This window comes from Mustela nivalis (assembly GCF_964662115.1).
Source record: "Mustela nivalis genome assembly, contig: HAP1_SCAFFOLD_2794, whole genome shotgun sequence".
NCBI lineage: Eukaryota > Metazoa > Chordata > Mammalia > Carnivora > Mustelidae > Mustela > Mustela nivalis.
The window spans coordinates 3,859-27,405 of record NW_028133871.1 but is presented as its reverse complement, the minus strand read 5'-3'; the positions used below and the strand labels follow the sequence as shown (position 1 = coordinate 27,405).

At 39.7% G+C, this 23,547-nt stretch overlaps 1 long non-coding RNA gene across 1 annotated transcript; it reads right to left on the bottom strand.

Annotated features, from left to right (window-relative positions):
- Positions 1–12,872: 12,872 nt before the first annotated feature.
- Positions 12,873–22,735, bottom strand: LOC309858563. Its single transcript, XR_014308246.1, has 2 exons — positions 22,579–22,735; positions 12,873–13,295 (listed from the first exon to the last, which is right to left on the bottom strand). It is a non-coding gene; the product is annotated as an uncharacterized lncRNA (long non-coding RNA).
- Between the last annotated feature and the right edge of the window lie 812 nt (positions 22,736–23,547).

Below are 23,547 nucleotides of genomic sequence, written 5' to 3'. Positions count from 1 at the left end.
ATGGCCCAGCTGGTACTTTGATTTTTTTGCTTAGTGAGACTGATGTCAATCTGTGCCAGACTTCTAACCTATACAATGGTAAGAGCATAAATCTGTTTTAAGCCACTAAATTTGTGGTGGTTTGTTATAATAGTAACAGAAAACTAATATATACTCTAACATCAGAGGTTGAGGCTCCAGCTTTTGTTGGGACCCTCTTCCAAGCTTCTAGGTACTCATAACTCCAAACTCTTCCCTTGTTTTCCCAGCCTCAGGGGTGACAGCTGTTTCCTATGGGTACAATTTCCATGATACCTCAGGGTTCCCCTCTGCTTTTAGAAACTTCCATACCTTTTTAAAGAACCACATTCCAATAAGCTCTTCCTGTTAAATTAATCAGCATGGCTGCTGTTTTCCTGACTGATCCAGGATCTTCTACAAAGCCCTTCTACTTTTATTATAGTCACATCCCTTAGCATTTTCCGCTTTTAGGTTTTATGATTTACATAAAAATTTCTCTATTCCAAGATTTTTTTATTTCAACTTTTTCCAATTATACATATGGGTATAGCTTTATATTTTATGTAGTTTTATATTTTAAATTTAGGGTTTTTGGTAAGATTTTATTTATTTGATAGAGAGTGAGAGCCTAAGAGCAGGGGGAGGGAGAAGGAAGCTCCCTGCTGAGCACGGCATCTGATGCAGGGCTCAGCCCCAGGATGGTGGAATCATGACCTCGGCCAAAGGCAGCCGCTTAACCAAATGAGCCACCTAGGCACCCCTAAATTTAGTTTTTAATCCATCTAGAATATATCTTTGTACTTAAGTAGAAAGTCAGCATTTAATGTGATCATTTTTCCCAAATGACTAGCTCATTTTCCAACATCATCTAGTCCACACTTTGCCCAATGATGTGAAAGTTATCCTAGTCATACACTGAATTACCATATATATAGTCTGTTTTTTACTTTGTTCCATTGATTTGTTTATTCTTGACGTATAATATGCTGTTTTAATTTCTATAGCTTTATACAATGTCTTAATGTCTAAATGGGTAGGTCTTCTAACACCTCCATTATCCTTTCTCAGAATTTCCTTCTTATGTGTTTATTCTTCCACATGAACTTTATTTTTTTATTTTGTTTTTTTTTTTTTTTTAAAGATTTTATTTATTTATTTGACAGAGAGAAATCACAAGTAGACAGAGAGGCAGGCAGAGAGAGAGAGAGAGGGAAGCAGGCTCCCTGCTGAGCAGAGAGCCCGATGCGGGACTCGATCCCAGGACCCTGAGATCATGACCTGAGCCGAAGGCAGCGGCTTAACCCACTGAGCCACCCAGGCGCCCTTTATTTTGTTTTTTAAATAGGTTCCCCACCCAGCATAAAGCCCAATATAGGACTTGAACTCATGACCCTGAGACCAACAGTCAGATGCTTAACCAACAGAGCCACCCAGGCACCCCTCCTTCAGATGAACTTCAGAACTTACTTGTCTTCAGTGTATAATTTAAGGAAGAAGAAAAGGCTTGCAATATAAAATTTGACTATCCAGGAGTGCCTGGCTAGCTCAGTATAGCATGGGCCTCTTGACCTTAGGGGGTGAGTTCAAACCCCATGCTGCATACAGATATTACTTAAAAAAAAGTCTGTTTGGAGCACCTAACTGCCTCAGTTGGGAAAGCATGAGATTATGGACCACAGGGTTGTAAATTCAAGTATCACGTTGTATGCAGAGATTACTTAGAAGTACAATCTTAAAAAAAAAAAATAGGGGTGCCTGGGTGGTTCGGTTGGTTAAGCATCTGCCTTCGGCTCAGGTCATGATCTCAGAGTCCTGGGGTCCAGCACCACATGAGGTTCCCTACTCAGTGAGGCGCCTGCTTTTCCCTCTCCCTCTGCAGCTCCCCTTCCCTGTACACACTATCTCTGTCAGATCAATCAATCTTAAAAAAAGTAAAAACAAATGAAGTTTTACTACACAGGAATATATTTCAGGAAGCATTAAAAACTTGAGTATTCTTTTATTTTAAAATATATTCCTAGAGTCCTGGGTGGCTCAATTGGTTAAGCGGTTAAGGGTCTGCCTTCAGCTCAGGTCCTGGGACAGAGCCCCACATCATCCATCCCCTGCATCATGGGGCTCCCTGCCGGCTTCTCCCTCTACCCCTCCCCCTGCTCATGCTGTCTCTCTCTCTTGCTGGCTCTCTCTCAAATAAATAAAAAAATAAAATCTTTTTAAAAAAGTATTCCTAAATATTTTAGATTTTAGTGCTAGAGTGAATGGTATTTTCCTTCTGTTATATTTGTAACTGGTTGCTGCTAATACATAGGAAATCTATATTTACCTTATTTCTAACTCTTTGCTAAATCTTACTAGTTCTAAAGGTTGTTTCTACTGTTTACTTAGACTCCCATTTAGATCACTGTCACTTGCAAATATTATGGCCTTTTCCAATATGTAGACCTCATATCTTTTTCTCACCCCTAGATCCTAGAATCTAAAACAATGTTAGGGGTGGCTGGGTGTCTTATTCAGTTAAACAGCTGATTTTTTAAAAAGATTTTATTTGCGAGAGAAAAGACATAGAAAGCACACGCACATGGGTGGAGGGGGAGGGGCAGAAAAAGACACAGTCTCCCTGCTGAGCAGGAAGCCCCAGGTGGGGGCTCAATTCCAGGACCCTGAGATCATAACCTGAGTCAAAGGCAGACCCTTAACTGACGGGAGTGGCCAGGTGCCCCTAACTTTTTTTTAAAGATATATTTATTTATTAGAGAGAAGGGCAAGGCAGAGGTAGAGGGAGGGAGAAACCCAAGCAAGACTCTGTATTGAGCACAGAGATGGACTGGGCTTGATCTCATGACATTGGGATCATGACCTGAGCTGAAACCAAGATGCTTAATTGACTGTCACACACAAGTGCTCTGTGCCCCGCCCCCCTTTTTAAAGATTTTTATTTATTTATTTGACAGAGAGAGAGAGAGAGACTGACAGCAAGAGAGGGAACACAAGCAGGGGGAGCAGGAGAGGGAGGAGCAGGCTTCCCACTAAGCAAGGAGCCTGGTATGGGGCTCGATTCCAGGGCCCTAGGATCATGACCTGAGCTGAAGGCAAATGCTTAACAACCAAGCCACCCAGGTCCCCTGGTCTGTGGCCCATTCTTGATTTAGGCATAGGTCATGGTCTTGAGGTCCTGGGATCGAGCCCCACATCAGCTTCATGCTCAACAGGGAGTCTACTTCAGGATTCTTTTTCTCCCTCTGCCCCAGCCCCCTACTCATTCATTCTCTCTAAAATATATTTTTTTAAAGTCCTTCTATTGTTTTTTGGGAAAATTTGCTAATGACCTATGAAAAATATTTTTTTATCAACTTAATGAAGCTTTCTATTCTCCAGGGGCACTGAGCTCTAGTCTGGTTGTACCATTAATCACTGGCTTTGAGGATGACATGGTCCCTACTGGGCCTCATTTCCTCATCCACAATGTATGCTGGGTACCATTATCTCACAAAACAAAGTGAATATTAGTATTTGTCATCACTGAAGGGCTTTAGATAGAAGAATGCAATGATTAGATCTGTGCTTCAGGAAAGTCATTCAGGCTGCAGTATGAAAAATGGTTGGGTCTTTCTTCTCATTCATATTTGTCAAAATTTCACCAACCTTTTAAGGTTTAGTTTAAATTTTCCATTTTCCATGAGTCCCCTCTCCAAGCCTCTGAGTCAGAATGCTCCCATTTCTCTCCATAAAACCCAGAACTACTTAGTGTAGGCATCAAAGAACAGGTCGCTCCTAAATATGCCACTTTGGCATAAACGTTATTTTGATTTAAAAAGTAATCAAAACCAGCAGATTCAGGAAAAGCTCTCCCCCCCCCCCTTTTTTTTTTTTTTGCAGATTTTACTTACTTATTGGAGAGAGAGAATGAGAGAGACAGGATGAGCAGGGCAAGGGCAGAGGGAGAAGCAGATTCACTGCAGAGCAGGGAGCCCAATGTGGGGCTTGATCCTGTAACTCTGGATCGTGACAGGAGCTGAAGTCAGACACTTAACTGACTGAATCACCCAGACACCCCTCAGGAAAAGCTCTTCACCTCCCTGTCAACTGCCTGAAAAGAATTTAGATTGAGGAGTTGCTCCAGGAAGAGGGCTAGGCTATTATCACAGATAACTACAGTATGAATTAGGGGGTGTCTGGGTGACTCAGTCCCTTAAAGTTCTGCCTTTGGCTCAGGTCATTGTCGGGTTGGGGGGGCTCCAGGAGTGCAGGAGGAACAATACAAATGGCTGCCAGGCCCCACCATCTTCCAGCCTCCCCCCCACCCCCACCTTTCCTTAACCCTTGACTCTACCGCCAAAAGGATGTATGCCCAGGTCATGTCTCCATAGGTAACCCGATACCTATGCAGGAAACAGAAGTATCAGGACCCCCCACCCCATACCCTCTGATCACCAAATACCCTACCATATATGGATGTGAGCCCATGCCCTGCCTTGGCCTGATAAAAGACCCCCACTGCCTCCCTCCCAGCCTGACTTCTTCCACTCCCCTTGCCAGAGTTGAGGAACCTCGCCAGAGGGTGCCCAACTCCTCCCAGTGCGACTTTCCTGGCTCTCCTTCTCCTGAGCCCTGAAACTTCACCAGAGAGTGCCTTTAATAAATCTTGCCTTGCGCCCACCTTGCCTGGTGTTGTGTTTACCTCGCCTGCAAAACTTTACAGTCATGATTCCAGGGTTCTGGGGTCCAGCCCCATGTAGGGCCCTTGCTTAGCAGGAAGCCTGCTTCTCCCTCTCCCTCTGCTGTTCCCCCTGCTTATGTTCTCTGCCAAACAAATAAAATCTTAAAAAAAAAAAAAAAAGAAAAAAAAAAAAAGAAAGAAATGAGCTAGGTATGGCAAAAAGAGAGGAACCCCGGAAGGCCTATTTGATCAAAGTCCCCTACATCTCATTGTTTCCCAGTGGCCCAGCAAACATATGTTTATAAAACGTTTACTCTTTTTCATCTTCCTGTGAAATTACATTCCTTTCCTTTGAAGTGCCAGATCCCTATCCCTTTATCCTTAGTTCAGAATGACATATATACCTCATTTTGCCTGACTGTCTTAGAATTTGATATCTGTGTGGATTCCTAGTATATATGGAATTAAATCTGATTTTCTCCCATTAATCTGTCTCATACCAATTTGATTTTTAGTCCAGCTAAAGGGCAGAAGAAATTCTTCCTCTTGAACAACTGCAAACCCCTTCAAGTCTGGAATCATGTTTTCATCCTCATGTTCCACAGGAATAAGTCTATAGGAAAACTTAACAAATAAACGCCTGTGCAATTATCCATGCATTACAAAACCATTTTAGTGGGACAAAAGAAAGAATAAGCAAGCCACTCCATTGTTGTTTGGGATTCAAGCCTTCTTTTGATACGGAGTTTATCCTCAGTCCTCAAGATGAGTCTGATTAAGCGCTGCAGGAAATATTTTCTCTTAGGTCTGAAAGGCTCCAACCTGCCTGGAGTGCTGATGTTGAATGCGTTCATGTGGGAAACAGGTCCTGAGGCCAGTCTGGTTTATTGTCCCAGGGCTTTAATAATAACCTGCGACTCACGCCTGAGGGCTTCCTTTTCACCTTGCACAATACACTGAAAGATTTGCCTTCAATAGACTGTTGATAAATGGGAATGAGTAATAGTGACCCGTTTTTCTCTTTTCTTTTGGAAGCTTTACCCATTAAAATTCAGGGTTTTTTTTTTTTCTTTAAGATTTTATTTATTTCAGAAAGACAGAGTGAGTGCACAAGTTGGGGTAGGGACAGAGAGAGAGGAAGAAGCAGACTCCCCTGATAAAAGGCTTGATTCCTAGGACCTCAGAATTATGACCTGAGCCAAAGGCAGACAGTTAACTGAGCTACCCAGGCACCCCCTATGTAATTCAGTATTATGGAAATAAAATGCTTGTATTGAACACACTTTACTGCTTGAAGATCAGTTCTCCTGTTTTGTAATTTAAAATGACTTATAGGAAATAAAGTTGTATATACAAAATACCTAATATCATCTAAAGAATGACTAGAAATTTTCTATGACCTCAATAGAACAGTAGGCCTAAATAATCCAGAGAGTTCCCAAATAATTAAAAGAGGGAATTTTGCTAGGTTAAAAAATTATTCTGGGGGCGCCTGGGTGGCTCAGTGGGTTAAGCCGCTGCCTTTGGCTCAGGTCATGATTTCAGGGTCCTGGGATTGAGTCCCGCATCGGGCTCTCTGCTCGGCAGAGAGCCTGCTTCCTTCCCTTCCTCTCTCTCTGCCTGCCTCTCTGCCTACTTGTGATCTCTCACTGTCAAATAAATAAATAAAAAATCTTTAAAAAAAAAATTATTCTGAAAACAGGATGCTGCCTCTGGGAGTATGGTGAGTGTGGTGAACGGTCTCTCTAGTATAGTACTCAGATTGACTGAGGAGGGCCATGAAATAATTCTCTGGTTGGGATAACAATGATAGTTTATAATTCAGCGTAGGATACCTATGTGAATATGTTTGTCAAAATTCACCAGAGTATAATCACAATTTGTTCACTTCACTGGACATGATTTTTTTTTTTTTAATTAACAGTATCTTTGTCTTCTATAGGCAGAACTTGTTCTCCTGACTTGACAATTTTTTTTTAAAGACTTAATTTTTTTTTTTTTTTTAGAGTAGTTTAGGTTCACAGCAAAACTGAGAGGAAGGTAGAGATTTCCCACGCATCCTCTGCCCCTCACATACACAGCCTCCCCTATTATCAGTATCACTCACCAGAGTGTACATTTGTTATAAATGATGAACTTACACGGACACATCTTAAATAACCAAAATCTATGGTTTACATTAGGATTCACTGTTGGTTTTGTACATTCTATGGGTCTGGATAAATGTATAATGACATGTATTCAGTATTATAGTATCATACGGAGTATTTTCACTGCTCTAAAATTCCTCGGTGCTCCACCTAGTCCCCATTTCGCTCCCACCCCATCCCCTACTCGCCCCTCTGGAAATGTTTTATTGTCCTCATAATTTTGCCTTTTTCAGAATACCATATGATTGAAATCATACAAGATGAAGCTTTTTTTTTTTTTTTTTAATCTGCTTCTTACATTTAATAATATGCATTTAAGTTTCCTCCATGTCTTTTCACAGCTTGATAACTCATTTCCTTTCAGTGCTGAATGATATTCCATTGTTTGGCTATAATACACTTCATTTAACCATCACCTACTGGTTGCTTCCAGCAACCAATCTGGTTGCTTCCAAGATTTGGCAATTATGAATAAAGCTGCTATAAACATCTGTGTGCAGGTTCTGTGTGGATGTAAGTTTTCAAGTCTTTGGGTAAACTGCATGTGAATTTCACCTTTAAAAAACCCCTGTAAGGGGCGCCTGGGTGGCTCAGTGGGTTAAGCCTCTGCCTTTGGCTCAGGTCATGGTCTCAGGGTCCTGGGATCGAGCCCCACATTGGGCTCTCTGCTCAGCCTGCCTCTCTGCCTACTTGTGATCTGTGTCTGTCAAATAAATAAATAAAATCTTTAAAAACAAAACAAACAAAGAAACTAAAACCCTATAAACAAATATTAAGCTCTAGTTAAATATATACAAGAAATGTTTAAAGGTGACGTATATTTATGTCTGGAACTTACTTCCAAATGCATAAAAAGATGATTTATGAAATGGATAGAAAGATTGATAATTAGATGTATGTATGTAATAAAGCAACTATAGTAACATGTAAATTGTAAAATCTAGGCAGTGAGTATACTGGTATTTGCTAGAAAATTCTTTCAACTTTCTTGTATGTTTGAAATTTTTCATAATAAAATATTAGAAAAATTCTGAAGTATATGTCCTACTCCCTCACATCAGATGCATTTTAGAAAGTCGGTATCTTGCTAACAGTCATCTATCTGGCTGTATCCAGCAGCTCTAAACTATAACTAAAAACACACTAAGAATGCAAGAGAGTGCCAAGTCAAGGTCCTTAACGCAGCACTGACTCTGGAAAGGACAGTAATGTTGATGAGGGAGCAGGAGGCTGGCTGAGGACAAAGCAAAAGCTGGCACCTTGCACACCCTCTGCACCTGCTCCCCTCGGTAATACGTGTGACATTCCTCAGGCACCCCTGGCTGCCCTAAAAGAAAAACAAATAGTTAACCTGCAGAGATCACAATCCTGCAAGACAGGAGTCTCCCTCCAAGTCCTAGAGATTTACAACAAAGAAGCTATCTTATCAATAGCCCAATTTCCAGAGACAAATAACTCAGTTCCTCAAGCCCTAATGTCGCCCTCCCCTCCATAAACTGAAGGAGGCTGAGGCAGAAGGAAATGTAAATAAAGTTAAATTTCTTCGAAACCTAAATCTCACTGACAAGGATGTTTGACAGGAGGAATGTGACATTCCACCAGGAAACTCCCAACTGTCTTCATGTTAGTGCCTCATTAGAGGGAAAAACAGCCTTGGCTTGACAATAATAACCAGGCCTCCAATATCCTGACAGTCTTCTTTACCGTGACAGCCCCTCTTTGTGGAGGCCAAGAAAATTAAGGCCATCCCACCTCAAGTTTAGCTGATGTGGGAAACAGAGGCAGAGGAAAATCATTAAAAATCCTTACCTACTGACAATCCCTTGAAACAGACAGAGTGGCTCTCCCCTGGGGACTCAACTGCCCTCACCTTGAGGTTTTGCTAAGGACAATCCTAGCCTGACCAACCCCCTACTCCGACAGGTCTGACCAGAATCCTTAAGTCTACTTTAACGATTCCTTTCGGAAACCTTATCTCTAAACCTCCAAGATAGTGTCGACAATCATTCCCAAGCATATGGCCCATTGATATACATGTAAAGGGTCTCACGAGAAGATTTTTATTATTGGTAATAAATAACCTTTCTCCCAACAATAGCTACCCAATTCCTGTGTATATAATCAGCCACTCCACAGGACAGCGGGGCAGCATCTCTGTCTGCCCACAGGTCCTGTCCCCGTGCTTTAATAAACCACCTTTTTGCACCAGAGATGTCTTAAGAATTCTTTTTTAGTGGTCGGCTCTGGACCTCACACCACCAAAACTCATCTAGGTTCTAGAACTTCATCAATGTGAACTGGTATGAGACTGCTGAGGTTACTCAGTCACGGCCCAAAGGTGTTTCCCATGTGGTCCCAGGGGTGACTCTTAGTTGAAAGATGAAACAAAGTCTCATTCTAGAAGCAAATTATGATGATAATTATACTAAGAGGGAGGATTGACAATGGTTACCTTGAAATGGAGCTTATTTCCTGCTCTGCTCATGTGTTCTTATGCTTTCATCTACCTGCTGTTGGAATATGGCCTCCACTACAGAGGGGCAGGGTAGAGAGGAAAAAAATATCCTCATCTCCATAGTTATCGAACCCTGAAAATGTAAAGGAGGCAGGGGACAGGACTGTGAAAAATGAGAAAGATAGTAATGAAGCTGTATAATAAATAGTAGCTAACATGGCCCCCATTCTAAACTTGGGTATTTCACTTCTCTTCTGGCAACATGCTAAAGAGGCAGCATAGGTGGACAAGGTGGGAGCAGGGGCTCCCAATGTGTAGTGAAGGGGCCCTTAGAGTAAGGGCTCCGAGACTCTTTCAGAGGATCATAAGGTCAAAAGTATTATTATAAGCTGCTTTTTGTCTTTTTACTCATTTTCTCCTATATGCATATAGTAGTTTCCAAAAGGCTGCATGACATGATATCTTAAAAAATTAGTTGGGCACCTGGGTGGCTCAGTTGGTTAAGCCTCTGCCTTCGGCTCAGGTAATGACCTCAGGGTCCTGGGATCAAGCCCTGCATCCGGCTCTCTGCTCCGCAGGGAGCCTGCTTCTCTCTCTCTCTCTGCCTGCCTATGATCTCTCTGTCAAATAAATAAATAAAATCTTTAAAAAGAACAAACAAATTAGTTGCAGAAGCAGGTTTGAGAATCCATCCAGCTGTCTTCTTTAAGCCAAACATTAAAGAAATTTGCAAAGATGTAAAACAATGTCACCCCTATGATATTTTTTGTCTTAGAAAAGTCATTTTCATAAAAATACTTTTAATATGTAATGAGTTATACTTTTAAAATGAGTTAATATCTATAATTTCTCCATTTCAATTTCTTTTTTTTTTTTTAAGATTTTATTTATTTATTTGAGAGAGAGAGAGATCACAAGTAGGCAGAGAGGCAGGCAGAAAGGGGGAAGCAGGCTCCCCGCTGAGTAGAGAGCCCGATGCAGGGCTTGTTCCCAGGACCCCGAGATCATGACCTGAGCCGAAGGCAGAGGCTTAACCCACTATGCCACCCAGGCGCGCCCTCCATTTCAATTTCTAATATGGTAAGATATCATAGATATTATTCACATAAAGATTCTTTGGGGTCCTCAGTAAATTTTATTTAAAATTATTTTGGGGACACTTGGCTGGCTCAGTCAGTAGAGTGTACAACTCTTGATCTCAGAGTTGTGAATGCAAGCCCCATGTTGAGCCCATATGGGGTTCCACACTCTGCAGGGAGTCTGCTTGTTCCTCTCCTTTTGCCCCTCCCCCAGTTTGTGCACATGCACACTCTCTCTGTAATAATTAAATAAAATCTTTAAAAAAATTAAAAATAAGGGGCGCCTGGGTGGCTCAGTGGGTTAAGCATCTGCCTTCGGCTCAGGTCATGATCCCAACATCAGGCTCTCTGCTCAGTGGGGAGCCTGCTTTCCCCTTTCTCTCTGCCTGCTTACTTGTGATTTCTATCTCTACCTACTTGTGAGCTCTCTCTCTGTGTCAAATAAATAAAAATAAAATCTTGAAAAAAAAAACCCCTATTTTTACTAAGGTATAATTTACATGCAAAATGCACACAAACCTTAAACATGCAGATTTTTACAGAAGTATATACCACGTAACTTCCACCTAGCTCAAGATATAGGCCATTTCCATCACCCTGGAAGGACCCCTTGTGCCTCATTTAATCAATACCTAATACACCAGAGGTAGCCATTATTCTGATTTCTATCATCATATGAATGTATGTATGAACATATGAACATACATACATTCATATGAATATCATATGAATAGCATGTACTCTTTCGCGACTGGCTTTTTTTCTGTCAGCATAGTGTTTTTGAGATTCACACATATTCTTTGTATTAACAGTCTGTTCATTTTTATTATTGCTGATAGTATTCCAGCAATATTCCAGCAGTATTCCAGTGGACATATGAACTACTTTTTCTTGAGCATAGGCTTGCATGTGGGATTGTTGGAGCCCATGGTAGGTTTACGTTTGGATTTATAGGAAACTGCCAAATAATAATGTATAAGAGTTCCAGTTACTCCATATCCTCAGCAACATTTGATAATGACAGCCTAACTTGTTATCAGTTCTGCTGAATATGTTACTATGGTTTTAATTTGCATTTTTTGGATATGATTCTGATTACCTTAACTATGTTAATTAGCCACTTGGAAATCCCTTCATGAAATGTTTGCTCAACTCTTTTGCTCATTTTAAAACTGAATGTCTTTTGCTTGTTTTGTAGTTCTTCATATATTTTGTATATGAGTTCTTTAGTCTACAGTTTCTTTACTTTCTGAATGATATCTTCTGATGATCAGATATTCTTTTTTCTTTTTTTTTAGATATTCTTAATTTTAGGTAAGTCCAATATATCAATTTTCCTTTTTAGTTTAGTTTCATTTTGTGACTGTATTAACATTTTTTACCTATCCCAATATCAGGAAAATATTCTTCTATGCCTTTATTTGGAAGTTGGATTGTTTTAGCTTTCAAATTTAATTTATGATATATTTAAACAGGAAACTTTGTTGTTTAGTTTGTGAGTCAGGCTTCATTTTTCTCCACATACATCCATCATTCCAACATCATTCCCCTCTGTAATTACAGTGGCACCTCTGATGTAAATCAAGAAGACATTCATCTGTGGGTCTATTTATATACTATTCTGTTCCAATAGTGTATTTGACTCTCCCTTTTCCAAACCTGTAGCTTTACAGTAAATCTTGAAATATGCTGTCTTAAGTTCTCCAATTTTGTTTGAAAATCAGTAACTTTTTTACTTTATCTAAGATTTATTGAATATTCTAGATCCTTTGTATGTCCAGATATATTTTGGCTCAATCGTTTTTCAGAATAAAGAGGTCTTAGCCAAAAAGTTTGAGAGCTGTTAAAGCATGGGCTCAAAACTATAAAACATTTAGAAGAAAATGAGAAAAAGATCTGAACCTGTATTAGGCAAAGTCTTCTTAGTAGACAAAAACACAGACCATTCACAACTTGATAAATTATCTCTAAAAATTAGAGAGCATTCATCAAAAGATACTTTCAGGAAAATAATAATAACACAACACATTAAAGATAAGGACTTGTATCTAGAACATCATAAAGAATGCCCCTAATTCTATAAAAAGAAGACAAATTACTCAATTAAAAAATTTTTTTAAAGATTTTATTTATTTGACAGAGAGAGATCACAAGTAGGCAGAGAGAGAGGAGGAAACAGGCTCCCTGCTGAGCAGAGAGCCAGATGCGGGGGTGATCCGAGGACCCTGGGAACATGACCTGAGCTGAAGGCAGAGGCTTTAACCCACTGAGCCAACCAGGTGCCCCTCAATTTAAAAATTTAAACTATACCAGAGAAGATATGAAAATGGCAAGCATAAGGTGCTCAGCACTGTCAGTCATTAGGGAAATAAGAATTAAAAGCCCAATGAGTTACTACAACACACATAGTAAATGGCTAAAATTTTAAAAGACTGACAATACTAAATGATGGTGAGGATGGGTAACAACTGGAAATCTCATACCTTAGTGGAAATGCAAAATGCAAAGCCATCTGGAAAACAATTAGGCAATTTCCTATAAACATATTTATTCCATGTGACATAGCAATCCTGCTTTTAAGTATTTACTAAAAAGAAACAAAAACATATATCCACACAAACACCTGAATGCAAATGTTAATAGCAGCTTAATTCATATAATAGACCCAAACTGGAAACAATCCAAATGTCCAACAACTGGTGAATGGGAAAACAAATTGTGGTACCTCCACACAATGGAATATTACTACATAATAAAAAGGAACAAATTACTGATACATGCAACAGTACAGATCAATCACAAAAGCACTGTGTAGGTAAAGAAAAGGCATACACAAGAGAATACATACCATATAATTCCATTTATATGACATTTTGGAAAAGGCAAAATTACAGGGACAAAAAACAGATCAGTGGTTACCAGGAACATGGGATGGGGAAGGTGAAGAGACTTTCCTGAAAAGGAACATGAGGAAACGTTTTAGGGTGAAGAAAATGTTTAGTATCTTGATGTGGTAAACATTTGTCAAAACTCACAGAACTGCATGCTTATAGAGAATAAATTTTATTGTATATATGTCATACTTCAACAAATTTAATTTTTAAAATAATTTCAACATTAAGACAAATCACAAAAAAGTATTCCCTATAAGTATAACCTGATACAGAATGTAAACGATAAGATATAGAATGATATGTTGGGTGAGGTAAATTGGAAGCAATAAGAAAGAAAAGAATATCTCCTATGTGAATGATTTCTACCACAGATTTAGAAGGCTGGAAGAGCTATGATAAGGTTTAAGCCCAAGGCATGATCTTACTTATCTGTAAGTTTTTGTACTTCCTTGCCTTTAACAAATGATAGGTATCCCTTAAATATGTGTTGAATGAACTTGCTACATACTGAGAGATACATGGCCTTATTGTAGCAGTGAGTATGATAGATTGGCTAGCTGAATTAAATCTTCCCCAAGATCACTCTCAGTTTTAATAATGCATGAGAAGGACATGCTGAACTCAGAAAAAGCTGTTACATTCATGGTTATGATTTATTAGAGTGAAAGGATACAGATTAGAATCAACAAAGGGAAAAGGCACATAGGGCCAAGTTCAGGAGAAATGAGGGGCAAGCTTCCAGCTGTACTTTGCCAGTCTCATAAACAGCTCTTAATTCTCCCAACAATGAAGTGTGACAACACATGCAAAGTGTTACCAATCAGGGTAGTTCACCTAAGCCCTGGTGTCCAGAATTTTTATTGGGAGTCAGTCACACAGGCATTCTTTACTTAACCTTACCTAACAGTATCCAGCCCCACATAGATCAAACAGATATACCTTGACCTAGGGTCTCAGTGGTGTACAGAAGCAAGCGTTCACCATAAGTGACACTGTTACCATGATCTAGCTGGTCAGACTGATACAATGTGACCAAGGCTTCAGGTACACAAAAACACTCTTATTAGGTAGGATATTTCAGAACCTCAGAGATTATATTCCAGGAGATGATCAAGGGCCAGTCCTTTCTTTGGAATGTGCAGGACTAAAGTAACACATGCCTGCTGTGTTAACACTCAGCATATGGACTATATCAAGATTTTAAAATGATAATCATGAGTATACATACAACTCTACCAAAGTTTGTATTTTTTATATGTATTTTTTTCCTAGAGGGAAGTTTCAGTTTTCATCAGATTACCAAAGATCACGCAACTCAAAAAACTTTAAAGATCTGGAGTGATGTCAGCAAGATGGTGGAATAGGAAGCCCCAAATCTTATTCCCCCACAGAGACAATGACTTAAAATAATCTATGGTCCAGAAAGCCCTTCTGAGAACTCCAGAGACTAGTTAAAAAGTGACAGTACCCCAGGCAAGCACAAAGCCAAGAACAGCTGCAGTGAAGTAGGTAAGAAAAAGCCAATACATTTCACTGACAGCCCCTACTCCAAGCCAGCACAACCTCGTGCAATAAGGACAAAACACCCCATTTGTAGTTTCTTCTCTGGAAGGGAAAGGGATGAGTGGCACATATGATCAACATTCTGGCTTTTGAGGGTTTGTTTGTGGGACCCATTTCTGTCCTGCCTTAGAATGCTGACAGGGATCTGGCATACTCTGGATGCCTGGGAACTACTGAAGACAAAGAAGAATTCAGTGGCTTGTTGCAGCAATAGAGAACCTGCAGTACCACAGAGACACCAGAGAAAGCTAGGAATTCCTTGAAAAAGAAACGAAAAAGAAAACAGCAAACCTCTGTAATTGTGAAATTACATGCACAAGCTCAAAGAAGATGCATCCCCAGAAAGGTTTGTAAGCCTCTAGAGTCTCTACCTGGGATGATTGGTGAAGTTCTTTTCCTGTGTAAAACCAGTCCATAAAGACTAGAAGAGGTGGCTATTTTTCTCAAATGCTCAAATCCTAGCAAAAAAATTTACACGACATACAAAGAAACAGGGAAGTTTGGCTTAAACAGAGGAAAAAAATAAGTCTCCAGAAGCCAACCCTAATGAAATGGAGATCTATTAGTTACCTGACAAAGAATTTGAAATAAGTCTTAAAGAACTCAATGAGTTACAAGAGGACACAGATAACTAAATTAAATCACAAAGGTAATAAACAAAATGAGAACATTAACAAAGAAATACAAACTATAAAATTCTGGAGCAAAAGAATAACTGAAATAAAAAATTCACTAGCGGAGTTTAACAGTAGACATGATCATGTAGAAGAAAAAACCAGTGAATCTGAAGATAGATCACTTGAAACTGAGTCAAAGGGACTTTTTTTTTTTTTAATTGAAAGGGGAAAAGAATTAAAAAACAAAACAAAAAAACCCTACGGGACTTATAGAACACCAACAAGCAGGGTAATATATGCATTATGGGAGTCCCAGAAGGAGGAAAGGGGGAGTGGGGTAGAGTTTATTTCAAGAAGCAATGGCTGGAAATTTCCCAAATCTGAAGGAGGAAATATACATCCATATTTATGAGCTCAAAGGACTCCAACAAAGATGAACACAAAGAGGTCCACAAAACAACATAATCAAACTATCCAAAGTCGAAGGCAAGGAAAATATCTTGAATGCAGCAAGATGAAAATCATGAACAAAAAAGCTCCTATAGGAGTATCAACAGATTTCGTTTTTGTTTTTTTTTTTAAAGATTTTATTTATTTATTTGACAGAGAGAAATCACAAGTAGGCAGAGAGGCAGGCAGAGAGAGAGAGAGGGGAGGAAACAGGCTCCCTGCTGAGCAGAGAGCCCGATGCGGGACTCGATCCCAGGACCCTGAGATCATGACCTGAGCCGAAGGCAGCGGCTTAACCACTGAGCCACCCAGGCACCCCTCAACAGATTTCTTAACAGAAGTCTTGCAGGCCAGAAGGGTGTGGAAAGATATATTCAAAGCACTGAAAGAAAACAATTGTCAACTAAGAATACTATATCTGACAAAACTCTGCTTCAAAAAAATAGGAATAAGAAAAACCTTCCCAGATAAATAAAAGAAAAGGAAATTCATCACCACTAGATCTGCCTTATAAGAAATTCTTAAAGGAGGGGCTCCTGGAAAGGTCTGACTCTTGTTTTTGGTTCAGGTCATGATCTCAAGGTTGTGAGACCAAGCTCTGCATTGGGCTCCACGCTTAGTGCAGAGTCTGCTTGGGAGTCTCTCTCCTTCTTCTGCTACTCCCTCCTTGTGATCTCTCAAATAGTTTTTGTTTTGTTTTGTTTTTAAAGGAAATACTAAAGGGAGGGATGCCTGGGTGGCTCAACCAGTTAAGCATCTGCCTTCGGCTCAGGTCATGTTCCCAGTGGGATCAAGTCCTGCATTGGGCTTCTTGCTCAACAGGGAGCCTGCTTCTCCCTCTGCCTCTTGCTCACCCTGCTTGTCCTCTCTCACTCTTTCTCTGACAAATACATAAAATTAAAAACAAAAAAACAAAACAAAAAGAAAGAAAATACTAAAGGGAGTCCCTCGACTTAAAACAAAAGGATGTGAGACAGCAAAATAAAAACACAAAAATATAAAACTCTCTGGAAAGGTAAATATATAGATGAATACAGAATCCTGTAATACTGTAATGGGGATGTGTAATTCACTTTTAATTCTGGTACATAATATAAAAGATGAAAACATAAAATATCACCGTAACTACAAAACTATATTAATTGGGCATAAAACAGAAAAAATGTAATTGATATCAAGACACAGAATGTGGAGGGAGATGTAAAGAAAGAGTGCTTTTATAAATGTAGTTAAGTTATTATTAGTTTTAGGTAGACTGTTGTAAGTATAAGATGATTTATGTAATCCCCAGGATTACGACAAAGAAAATACCTACAGAAGATACACAAAAGATGAGAAAGGAATCAAAGCATATCACTACAAAAATAATTAATGAAATACAGTGGAAGGAAGCAAGGGAAGAAAAGAGAAACAATTGGAAGGCATCTAGAAAGACAATTAACTAGGGGCCCCTGAGTAGTTCAGTTGTTTAAGTGTCTGACTCTTGATTTTGGCTCAGGGCATGGTCTCAGTCTTGAGACTGAGCCCTGTGTTGGGCTCTGCACTCAGCATGGAGTCTACTTTAAATTATCTCCCTCACCTTCTATCCCTCCCCTAGCTTGCGTATGCACATGTGTGCTGTCTCTCAATAAATAAGATCTTCAAGTGCCTGGATGGCTAAGTCAGTTAAGCATCTGCCTTTGGCTCAGGTCACTATCCCAGGGTCCTGGGACAGAACCCCGCCTTGGGCTCCCTGCTCAGCAGGAAGCCTGTTTCTCCCTCTCCCACTCCCCCTGCTTGTATTCCCTCTCTTATGTCTCTTTCTGTCAAATAAATAAATAAAAATCTTTAAAATAAGTAAATATTTTTTTTAAAAACCTGTAGTAAGAGATACAGAAGGATACTGTATCATTCTTAATGGATCTACCCCAAAAGATCTAACAATTGTAAATATCTATGCCCCCAACATGGAGCAGACAACTATGTAAGTCAACTGTTAACCAAAATAAACAAACACATTGATAACAATACCTTAATAGTAGGAGGCCTCAAGGCTCCACTCTCAGCAGCAGACAGATTATCTAAGCAATCATCTAAACAGAAGATCAACAAAGAAACAAGAGCTTTGAATGACACACCTAACCAGATGGACTTCGTATATATACAAAACATTCCATCCTAAAACAACAGAATACTCATTCTTCTTAAATGCACATGGAACTTTCTCCAGAATAGACCACATAATGGGTCACAAATCAGGTCTCAACCAATACCAAAAGACTGAGATTATTCCCTGCATATTCTCAGAACACAATGCTTTCAAACTGGAATTCAATCACAAGAAAGAACTGGGAAGGAATTCAAACACTTGGAAGCTAAAGACCATCTTGCTGAAGAATGTTTGGGTCAACCAAGAAATTAAAGAGGAACTTAAACAATTCATGGAAACCAATGAGAATGAAAATACATCAGTCCAAAACCTAAGGGATACTGAAAAAGTGTCCTAAGGGGGAAATACAGAGCCATCCAAGCCTCACTCAAAAAAAAAAAAAAAAAAAAAAAAGAAAGAAAGAAAGAAAGAAAAAAATCCCAAATACACAAGCTAAGTTTATACCGTAAAGAACTGGAAAGAACAATAAATTAAGCTGAAGCCAAATAAGAGAAGAGAAATAATTAAGATTAGAGAATATGAATTAGAAACCAGAAATACAGTAGAGCAGATCAACAAAACTAGAAGCTGGTTCTTTGAAAAAATGAATAAGACTGATAAACCACTGGCCAGACTTACCAAAGAAAAAAGAAAGGACCCAAATTAATAAAATTATAAATGAAAGGGGAGAGATCATGACTAAACCAACAAATAGAAACAATTATTAAAAATTATTATCAACAACCATATGCCAATAAATTAAGCAACCTGGAAGAAATGGAAACCTATAAACTACCAAGACTGAAACAGGAAGAAACTGACAACCTTCATAACAATAACCAGTAACAAGACTGAAGCAGTGATCAAAAACCTCCCAAAAAACAAAAGTCCAGGGCCTGATAGATTCCCTGGGAAATTCTACCAAACATTCAAAGAAGAAATAATACCTATTCTCCTGGAGCTGTTTCAAAAAACAGAAACAGAAGGAAAACTTCCAAACTTGTTCTATGAAGACAACATTACCTTGATCCCCAAACCAGGAAAAGACCCCAACAAAAAGGATAATTACAGACCACTATTCCTGATGAATATGGATGCCAAAATTCTCAATAAGATCCTAGCCAATAGGATCCAACAGTACATTAAAATGATTATCCATCACAATCAGGTGGGATTTATTCCGGGGATGCAAGCGTGGTTCACTATTTGCAAATCAATCAGTGTGATAGAACACATTAATCAGAGAAGAGATGAGAACTATATGATCCTCTCAATGGATGTAGAAAAAGCATTTGACAAAATATACCATCTTTTCCTGATTAAAACTCTTCAGAGTGTAGGGATAGAGGGAACATTCCTCAAATTCATAAAAACCATCTATGAAAAGCCCACAGTGAATACCATTCTCAATGGGGAAAAGCTGAGAGCTTTCCCCTTAAGATCAGGAACACAACGAGGATGCCCACTCTTGCCACTATTGTTCAACATAGTACTAGAAGTCCTAGCATCAGCAATCAGACAACAACGGAAAAATAAAAGGTATTCAAATTGACAAAGAAGTCAAAGTCTCTCTCTTTGCAGATGACATAATACTTTATATGGAAAACCCAAAATACTCCATGCCCAAATTACTAGAACTCATACAATTCAGTAATGTGCCAGGATACAAAATCAATGCACAGAAATAAGTTGCTTTCCCATATACTAACAATGTAACTGTAGAAAGAGAAATTAGGGAATCGAATCCCCATTAGATACCTTGGAATAAACCTAACCAAAGAGGTAAAGGATCTATACTCTTTTTTTTTTTATATATTTTTATTTATTCATTTGGCAAACAGAAATCGGAAGTAGGCAGAGAGGCAGGCAGAGAGAGAGGAGGAAGCAGGCTCCCTGCTGAGCAGAGAGCCCGATGTGGGGCTTGATCCCAGGACCCTGGATCATGACCTGAGCTGAAGGCAGAGGCTTTAACCCACTGAGCCACCCAGGCACCCCAAGGATCTATACTCTTGAAACTACAGACACTTATGAAAGAAACTGATGAAGACACAAAAAGATGGAAAAACATTCCAGGCTCATGGATTGGAAGAATAAACATTGTTAAAAGGTCTATGCTGCCCAGAGCAATATACACTTTCAATGTCATCCCGATAAAAATACCAATGGCATTTTTCAAAGAGCTGAAACAACCATAAAATTTGTATGGAACCAGAAAAGAACCAAAATCACCAAGGAAATGTTGAGAAAGAATAACAAAGCTGGGACATCAGGTTGCCTGATTTCAAGCTATATTACAAACCTGTGATCACCAAGACAGCCTGGTACTGGCACAAAAACAGACACACTGATCAATGGAACAGAACAGAGAGCCCAGATATGGACACTCAACTCTATTGTCAACGAATCTTTGACAAAGCAGGACAAAATATCCAATGGAAAAAAGACAGTCTCTTCAATAAATGGTGCTGGGAAAATCGGACAGCTATATATAGAAGAATTAAACTTGACCATTCTCTTACACCATACACAAAGATAAACTCTAAATAGATGAAAAACCTCAGTGTGAGACAGGAATTCATCTCCTCCTAGAGGAGAACATAGGCAGTAACTTCTCTGACATCAGTCATAGCAACTTAAGCAAAAATGAGCTTTTGGGACTTCATCAAGAGAAAAAGCTTCTGCACAGCAAAGGAAACAATCAACAAAACCAAGAGGCAAACCACAGAATGGGAGAAGATATTTGCAAATGACATTACAGATAAGGGGTTGGTATCCAAGATTTATAAAGAACTTCTCAAACTCAACACCCAAAAAACAAATAATCACTTCAAAAAATGGGCAGAAGATATGAACAGACACTTCTCCAATCAAGACATACAAATGGCTATCAGACACATGAAAAAATGTTCATCATCACTAGCCATCAGGGAAATTCAAATTAAAACCACACTGAGATATCACCTTAGACCACTTAGAATGGCCAAAATTAGCAAGACAGGAAACAACATGTGTTGGAGCGGATGTGGAGAAAGGGGAACCCTCTTACACTGTTGGTGGAAATGCAAGTTGGTGCAGCCACTTTGGAAAACAGTGTGGAGATTCCTCAAGAAATTCAAAATAGAGCTTCCCTATGACCCTGCAATTGCACTACTGGGTATTTACCCCAAAGATACAGATGTAGTGAAAAGAAGGGCCATCTGTACCCCAATGTTTATAGCAGCAATGGCCATGGTCACCAAACTGTGGAAAGAACCAAGATGCCCTTGAACGGACGAATGGATAAGGAAGATGTGGTCCATATACACTATGGAGTATTATGCCTTCATCAGAAAGGATGAATACCCAACTTTTGTAGCAACATGGACAGGACTGGAAGAGATTATGCTGAGTGAAATAAGTCAAGCAGAGAGAGTCAATTATCATATGGTTTCACTTATTTGTGGAGCATAACAAATAGCATGGAGGACAAGGGGAATTAGAGAGGAGAAGGGAGTTGGGGGAAACTGGAAGGGGAGGTGAACCATGAGAGACTATGGACTCTGAAAAACAATCTGAGGGGTTTGAAGCGGCAGGGGAGGTTGGGGGAACCAGGTGGTGGGTATTAGAGAGGGCACGGATTGCATGGAGCACTGGGTGTGGTGCAAAAACAAGGAATACTGTTATGCTGAAAATAAAAAATAAAAATGGGCAGAAGACATGAACAGATACATCTCCAAAGAAAATTTACAAATGGCTAACAGACACATGAAAAATGTTCATCATTAGCCATCAGGGAAATGCAAATCAAACCATGCTGAGATACCACCCTATGCCAATTAGAATGGCCAAAATTAACAAGGCAGGAAACAACAAATGTTGGAGAGGATGTGGAGAAAGAGGAACCCTCTTACACTGTTGGTGGAAATGCCAGCTGGTACAGCCACTTTGGAAAACAGTATGGAGGTTTTCTGAAAAAGTTAAAAAATAGAGCTACCTTATCACCCAGCAACTGCACTACTGGGTGTTTACCCCAAAGATACAGATGTAGTGAAAAGAAGGGGCACATGTACCCCAATGCTCATAGCAGCAATGTCCACAACAGCTGAACTGTGGAAGGAGATGAGATGCCCTTCAACAGACGAATGGATAAAGAAGACATGATCCATATATACGATGGAGTATTACTCAGCCATCAGAAAGGATGAATACCCACCATTTGCATCGACATGGATGGAACTGGAGGGGATTATGCTAAGTGAAATAAGTCAAGCAGAGAAAAGACAACTGTCATATGGTTTCACTTATATGTGGAACATAAGGAATAGCATGGAGGACATTAGGAAAAGGAAGGGAGAAATGAAAGGGGGCAAATCAGAGGGGGAGATGAACCATGAGAGACTATGGACTCTGGGAAACAATCTGAGGGTTTCAGAGGGGAGGGGGGTGGGGGATGGTGAGCCTGGTGATGGGTATTAAGGAGGGCACATATTGCATGGAGTGCTGCGTGTTATATGCAAACAATGAATCGAGGAACACTACATCAAAAAATAATGATGACTAACATAACATAATAAAAATTAAAAAGAAATAAAAAATAAAGGGGCACCTGGGTGGCTCAGTGGGTTAAAGCCTCTGCCTTCAGCTCAGGTCATGATCCCAGGGTCCTGGAATCCAGTCCCATGTCGGGCTCTCTAATCAGCTGGGAGTCGGCTTCCTTTCCTCTCTCTTTGCCTGCCTCTCTGCCTACTTGTGATCTCTGCCTGTCAAATAAATAAATAAAATCTTTTAAAAAAATTCTTAAAAAAAAAGAAATAAAAAATAAAAAGGAAACAAATGCTTGTTACTGATTAATAAGTAAGAAAATATATATATATTTTTTTAAAAATTTTTATTTATTTATCAGAGAGAGAGAGGGGAAGAGAGCGAGCACAGGCAGGCAGAGGCAGAGGGAGAAGCAGGCTCCCTGCTGAGCAAAGAGCCCGATGTGGGACTCGATCCCAGTACGCTAGGATCATGACCTGAGCTGAAGGCAGCTGCTTTACCAACTGAGCCACCCAGGTGTCCCAAGAAAATATATTTTTAAAAAATACAATTATTATTATTATTAGCCCATCTGTCTGGCATGTGATAGAAAAGTTTGTAAAAAATGTATCAGAGGGACGCCTGGGTGGCTCAGTTGGTTGGACGACTGCCTTCGGCTCAGGTCATGATCCTGGAGTCCCGGGATCGAGTCCCGCATCGGACTCCCAGCTCCATGGGGAGTCTGCTTCTCTCTCTGACCTTCTCCTCGTTCATGCTCTCTCTCACTGTCTCTCTCTCAAGTAAATAAATAAAATCTTTAAAAAAAAAAATGTATCAGAAATACACCTAGTGTACAATTAGCCTTTTTTTCCTCCTTTGAAGAGAGAGAGAGGGGGCAGAGGAGGAGGGGGAGAGGGAGAGACAGAATCCCAAGCAGGATGGAGCCCAATGCCGGGCTTGATCTCACAACCCTGAGATCACAACCTGAGCTGAAATCAAAAGTCATATGCTTAACCAACTGAGCCAGCCAGGCAACCACTCCCCAGTCCCCGCC